Below are 6521 nucleotides of genomic sequence, written 5' to 3'. Positions count from 1 at the left end.
ATCCCTATATTTTCCTCCAAGAGTTTTATAGTTTTAGCTTTTACATTTAGGCTTTTGATTGATTTATAGTTAGTTTTTGTATATGGTGTGAGGTAGGGAGCTCAAATTCATTCTTTTGCATGTGTGTCTACAGTTATGCTAGAACCATTTGTTCAATGACAGTATTTTTCCCATTGTATTGTCTTGGCAGCCTTGTGAAAAGTCAATTGACCATAGATATATGGGTTCATTTCTGGACTCTATATTCTATTCCATTGATCCATGTGCCTATCTTTATGCCAGTACTACACTGTCTTGCTTATTGTAACTTGGTAGTGAGTCTTGAAATTGGTAAGTGTGAGTCCTCAAAATTTGTTTTTTTTCAAGATTATTTTGGCTATTCTAGGACTGCTAAGCTCCCATATGAATTTTGGAATGCACCTGCCAATTTCTATTTTAAAAACCCACTGGGGTGGGTGTTAAACACATAGGGATTGTGTTTAATCTGTAAATCGATTTAACAATGTTACGTCTTCTTATCCGTGAGCATGAAGTGTCTTTCCCTTTATTTAGATCTTCTTCAATATCTTTCAACAATTATTTGAAGTTTTGAGAGTATATGTTTTGTATTTCTTCTGTTAAATTTTTTTTCAATTACATTATTCTTTTTTTCCTTTTTTTTTAAATTTCAATTTTAGTTAGTTAACATACAGTGCAATATTGGTTTCAGGAGTAGAATTCAGTGATTCATCACTTACATACAACACCCAGTGCTCATCATAGCAAGTGCCCTCCTTAATACCCATCACTTATCTAGGCCATCTCCCACCCGCCTCCATCCATCAACCCTCAGTTTTTTTTCTCTATCATTAAGAGTCTCCTGTGGTTTGTTTCCCTCTCTCTTTTCCCCCTTCCCATATGTTCATCTGTTTTTTTTCTTCTCGAATTCCACATATGAGTGAAATCATATGGCATTTGTCTTTCTCTGACTTATTTCACTTAGTATTTATACTCTAGCTCCATCCATGTCCTTACAAATGACAAGATTTCATTATTTTTGATGGCTGAGTAATGGTGCTATTATAAATTGATTGTTTCCTTAATTTCCTTTTGGATCATTCATTGCAAGTGACCATATTATAATTGATTTTTACATATTGACCTTGTATCCTACAACTTTGGACCCATTAATTAGTTTTTTAATTTTTATTAATTTTTAACTAAATTTTAATGTTTATTTACTTATTTTGAGAGACAGAAAGAGAGCGCATGTGCACATGTAAGTGGGAGGGGGCAGAAAAGAACGAGAGAGAATCCCAAGCAGGCTCCACACTCAGCACAGAGCCCGACACAGGGCTTGATCCCACAACCACAAGATCATGACCTGAGCTGGTACCAGGAGTCAGGCACTTAACTGACTGAACCACCCAGGCAACCCCCAATTTTTTACAGTAGTGAAAAACATATAACATGAGACCTACTGTCAACAATTTTTAAGTGTATAGTACAGTATTGTTAACTATAAACACAGGGTTGTACCACAAATCTCTTTTTATCTTGCATCACTGAAATTTAATACCCATCTAATAAGAACTCCCTATTTCCTCCTCTCCTCAGCCCTTTTGTTTCTATGAATTTGACTACTTTAGACAGCTCATCTAGTAGAATCATGCAGTATTTGTCTTTTTATGACTGGTTTCACTTTATGTAATGCCCTCAAGGTTCCCCCATGTTGTAGCATATGACAGGATTTTCTTTTTCATGGCTGAATAATATTCCACTGTGTGTATATACCACATTTCCCGCCCCCCCCCCCACCCCGTTTCATCCATCAGTGGACACTCAGGTTGTTTCCAGATCTTGGCTATTGTGAATAATGCTGCAGTGGAGTTGGGTGTGCAAATATCTCTTCAAGTTCCTGATTTAAATTCTTTTTGGATAAATACCCAGAAGTCAGATTGCTAGATCATATAGTCATTCTATTTTTTTCGAGGAACTTTCATACTGTTTTCATAGTGGCTGCACCATTTTACATTCCCCCCAAGAGTGCACAAGGGTTCTAATCTTTCCACACCCTCATCAACACTTGTTATTTCCAGTTTTATTTTATTTTTTTTTTATAATGACCATCCTAACAGGTGTGCAGTGATGCCTCACTGTGGTTTTTATTTGCATTTTCCTGATGATTAGTGGTGTAGTTCTAATTTTTAGTGGATACCTTAGCATTTTCTACATACAAGATAATGTCATCTGCAGATAGAGGTAGTTTTATTACTTCCTTTCCAATCTGTATGCCTTTAATTCATTTTCTTGCCTAATTTCCCTGGCTAGAATATCCAGTACAATATCAAACAGAAGTGGCAAGAGTAGACATCCCCGTCTTGTTCCTGAACGTTCACCATTGAGTATGGTGTTGGTTGTAGGATTTTTGTAGATGTCGTTTATCAGGTAGAGGAAGTTCCCTTTTATCTTTAGTTTGTTGCCTGTTTTTATCATGAGAAGGTATTGGATTTTGGCAAAGGCTTTTTCTGCATACATTAAGATGATTATGTAGGTTTTTTCCTTCATTCTAATAATGTGGTCTATGACATCAATTTATTTTCAGATGTTAAACCAACCTTGCATTGCTGAGATACACCTCACGTGGTCATGGTCTATTATCCTTTTTATACTTGCTGGATTCCGTTTGCTAGTGTTTGTTGGGATTTTCACCTCTAAATTCATAAGCAATATTGATGTACAGTTTTTGGTGTGTTTTTTTGTTTGACGTCTTTGTCTAATTTCAGTAACAGGGTAATACTGGCCTCATAGAAAAAGTTGGCAAGTATTCCCTCATCTTCTATTTTTGGGAAGAGTTTATGAAGAAATGGTATTCATTCCTCTTTAAATGTCTGTTGAAATTCACCAGTGAAGCCATTTGGACCTGAGTTTCTATTTGTATGTGGGAAGTTTTTTGGTTACCAATTCAATTTCTTTACTTGTTATAGATCTATTCAGATTTTCTATTTCTTTTTGAAATTTGCCAGTTTTTGTCTTTTGAGGACTTTATCCATTCCGTCTAAGATATCTAATGTATTGGCATACAGGTGTTCATAATATTCCTGCATAATTCTTTTTATTTCTATAAGATTGGTAGTAGTGACGTCCCCTAGGTGTCTAATAACAAATTGGCTTTAATCAGATAGAAACTGAAATAGATCAGTTGAACCTAAAATAACTTTTTGGGGGTCAGGTACTATGTTTTAAATCCCTTTCATTTTGCTGATAAGAAAAGCCATCTGTAAAAATAGACTCCAGAAATTACTAATCAGGTTTAAAAAACTTCACTTGTGTCTTGTCTGGAATAGGCAAATCTTTAGAGACAAAAATTAGATTCATGGTTTCCAGAGATGCGGGGTGTAAGAAGGAGTCGGGGAATGACTGCGAACGAGTGTGGGGTTTCTCTTGGAGTGACAAAAATCTGGAATTAGGTAGTGGTGATTGATACACAACTTTGTGAATGTAGTGAAGAACAAAACCACTGAACTTTTTAAAGTTTATTTATTTTAAGAGAGAGAGAGAGAGAGAGAGCACATGAGCAGTGGAGGGGCAGAGAGAGAGGGAGAGAGTGAATCTGAAGCAGGCTCCGAGCTCTCAGCACAGGGCCTCGCGCGGGGCTTGATCCACCAACTGTAAGGTCATGACCTTAGCTGAAATCAAGAGTCAGATGCTTAACTGACTGAGTCACCTAGGCGCCTGAACTTTATACTTTTAAATAGTATATAAAGGTAAACTTTATATACTATGTATTGTATTTCAATAAAACTGTTTTTTTTTTTTAAGACTACATGTGGTCTTACTCTGTTCCCCATTTTAAGGAACTAAATGCTGTGTTTTCCTGTCATTCAATAAAAGAGATAAGAGGGGCGCCTGGGTGGCGCAGTCGGTTAAGCGTCCGACTTCAGCCAGGTCACGATCTCGCGGTCCGTGAGTTCGAGCCCCGCGTCGGGCTCTGGGCTGATGGCTCAGAGCCTGGAGCCTGTTTCCGATTCTGTGTCTCCCTCTCTCTCTGCCCCTCCCCTGTTCATGCTCTGTCTCTCTCTGTCCCAAAAATAAATAAAACGTTGAAGAAAAAAAAAAATTAAAAGAGATAAGAGCTCTCTCGCTGTCAATTTATTTTGTTACCACTTAAGTTTTTTTTAACGTTTACTTACTATTGAGAGAGAGACACAGAGCATGAGCAGGGGAGGGGCAGAGAAGGGGGGAGACACAGAATCTGAAGCAGGCTCCAGGCTCCGAGCTGTCAACACAGAGCCCAACGTGGGGCTCGAACCCACAAACCGCGAGATCATGACCTGAGCTGAAGTCGGTTGCTCAACCAACTGAGCCACCCAGGGGCCCCAGAACTTTTCATCTTAAAAGCAATACATGCTCATTGTATATTAAATCCTGAAAAATAAATACAGAAAAAGTTAAGGGTGGCTGGGCAGCTCAGTCAGTTAGGTGTCTGAATCTTGATTTCCACTCAGGTCATGATCTCACGGTTTGTGAGTTCGGGCCCCACATCAGGCACTGCGCTGACAGCACAGAGCTTGCTTGGGATTCTCTCTCTCCCTCTGTCTCTGCTCCTCCCTCACTTGCGTTCTCTCTCAAAATAAATAAATAAACTTAAAAAAAAAACAGAAAAAGTTAATCCTTCCATTGCCAACCCTGCATTCTCATTACCCCGAGGTAACAAATGTCAACAATTTTTTTTGTCTAAAAAAGAGAAAAAAATTATTTCTTTTTATTTTTTAAATTTACATCCAAGGTAGTTAGCATATAGTGCAATAATGACTTCAGGAATAGATTCCAGTGATTCATCATCCCCCATAGATAACACCCACTACTCATCCCAACAAGTGTCTTCCTTAGTGCCCCTTACCCATTTAGCCCATCCCCCCACCCACAACCCCTCCAGCAACCCTCAGTTTGTTCTTAAGAGTCTCTTATGTTTTGTCCCCCTTCCTGTTTTTATATTATTTTTGCTTCCCTTCCCTTGTGTTCATCTGTTTTGTATCTTAAATTCCACATATGAGTGAAGTCATATGATATTTGTCTTTCTCTGACTAATTTTGCTTAGCATAGTACACTCTAGTTCCATCCACATAGTTGCAAATGGCAAGATTTTATTCTTTTTCATTGCCGAGTGATACTCCATTGTATATACATACCACATCTTCTTTATCCATTCATCCATCAATGGACATTTGGGCTCTTTCCATACTTTGGCTATTGTCGATCGTGCTGCTATAAACATGGGGGTGCATGTGTCCCTTCGAAACAGCACACCTGTATCCCTTGGATAAATGCCTAGTAGTTCAATTGCTGGGTGGTAGGGTAGTTCTATTTTTAATTTTTTGAGGAACCTCCATACTGTTTTCCAGAGTGGCTGCACCAGTTTGCATTCCTACCAGCAATGCAAAAGGGTTCCTTTTTCTCCGCATCCTCGCCAACATCTGTTGTTGCCTGAGTTGTTAACGCTAGCCATTCTGACAGGTGTGAGGTGGTATCTCATTGTGGTTTGGATTTGTATTTCTCTGATGATGAGTGATGTTGAACATTTTTTCATGTGTCTGTTCGCCTTCTGGATGTCTTCTTTAGAAAACTGTCTGTTCATGTCTTTTGCCCATTTCTTTACTGGATTATTTGTGTTTTGGATGTTGAGTTTGCTAAGTTCTTTATAGATTTTGGAAAAATTTTTGTTTTTATACTTGACATACAATGTTAGCTTCAAGTGCAATGTCAGCAGCTTAATGTGTATTCCTGCCCACCTGGTAAAGAATATCCTAAGTGTAGGTATTTCCCAGACAGCCAAAAAAGTCCTGGCCAACATAAGCATTCAAGGGAAGATGCGCCTAAGCAAGAGAATAAAAAGAGAAAGCTGATGGACTGGAAAAGGTATGGGAAATCTTTTTGAGGAGATGAAAATGTTCTAAAAGCAGATTGTCATAATGGTCACATGACTCCCATGAATTTGCTAAAAGTCATTAAATTGAACACATAAAATGGGTGGACATAAATTATACCTCAATGAAGCTGATTTTTTGTTTTTGCTTTTTATTTTTTTTAATGTTTTTATTTATTTTTGAGAGAGAGAGAGAGACAGACAGAGCGTGAGTGGGGGAGGGGCAGAGAGAAAGGGAGACACAGAATCTGAAACAAGCTCCAGGCTCTGAGCTGTCAGCACAGAGCCCGACGCGGGGCTTGAATTCCTGACCCTCGAAATCATGACCTGAGCCCAAGTGAGACGCTGAACTGACTGAGCCACCCGGGCACCCCTGTTTTGGTTTTTTAAAGCAGCCAGGGAGATAGGAGGAAAACCAGGTGCTGGGGCACAACATGGGTGTGAGAGAAACTCTGCCCTATAGAAGCCACAGAATAATGCCCCTTCAGGGATGTCCACGTGGACAATGCCCCTTCAGGGAGGTCCACACCTAACCACTGGAACCTGTGAATATGTTATCTTACATAGGTAAAAGGACTTGGCAGATGTAACCAAGTCTGCAGACCTTAAAATAGGG

The sequence above is a fragment of the Puma concolor genome, unplaced genomic scaffold, assembly GCF_028749965.1.
Source record: "Puma concolor isolate L17-30 unplaced genomic scaffold, mPumCon1.1.hap2 unalloc_scaffold_130, whole genome shotgun sequence".
In the NCBI taxonomy this organism is placed as follows: domain Eukaryota; kingdom Metazoa; phylum Chordata; class Mammalia; order Carnivora; family Felidae; genus Puma; species Puma concolor.
Note: the sequence above shows the minus strand (reverse complement) of the source record.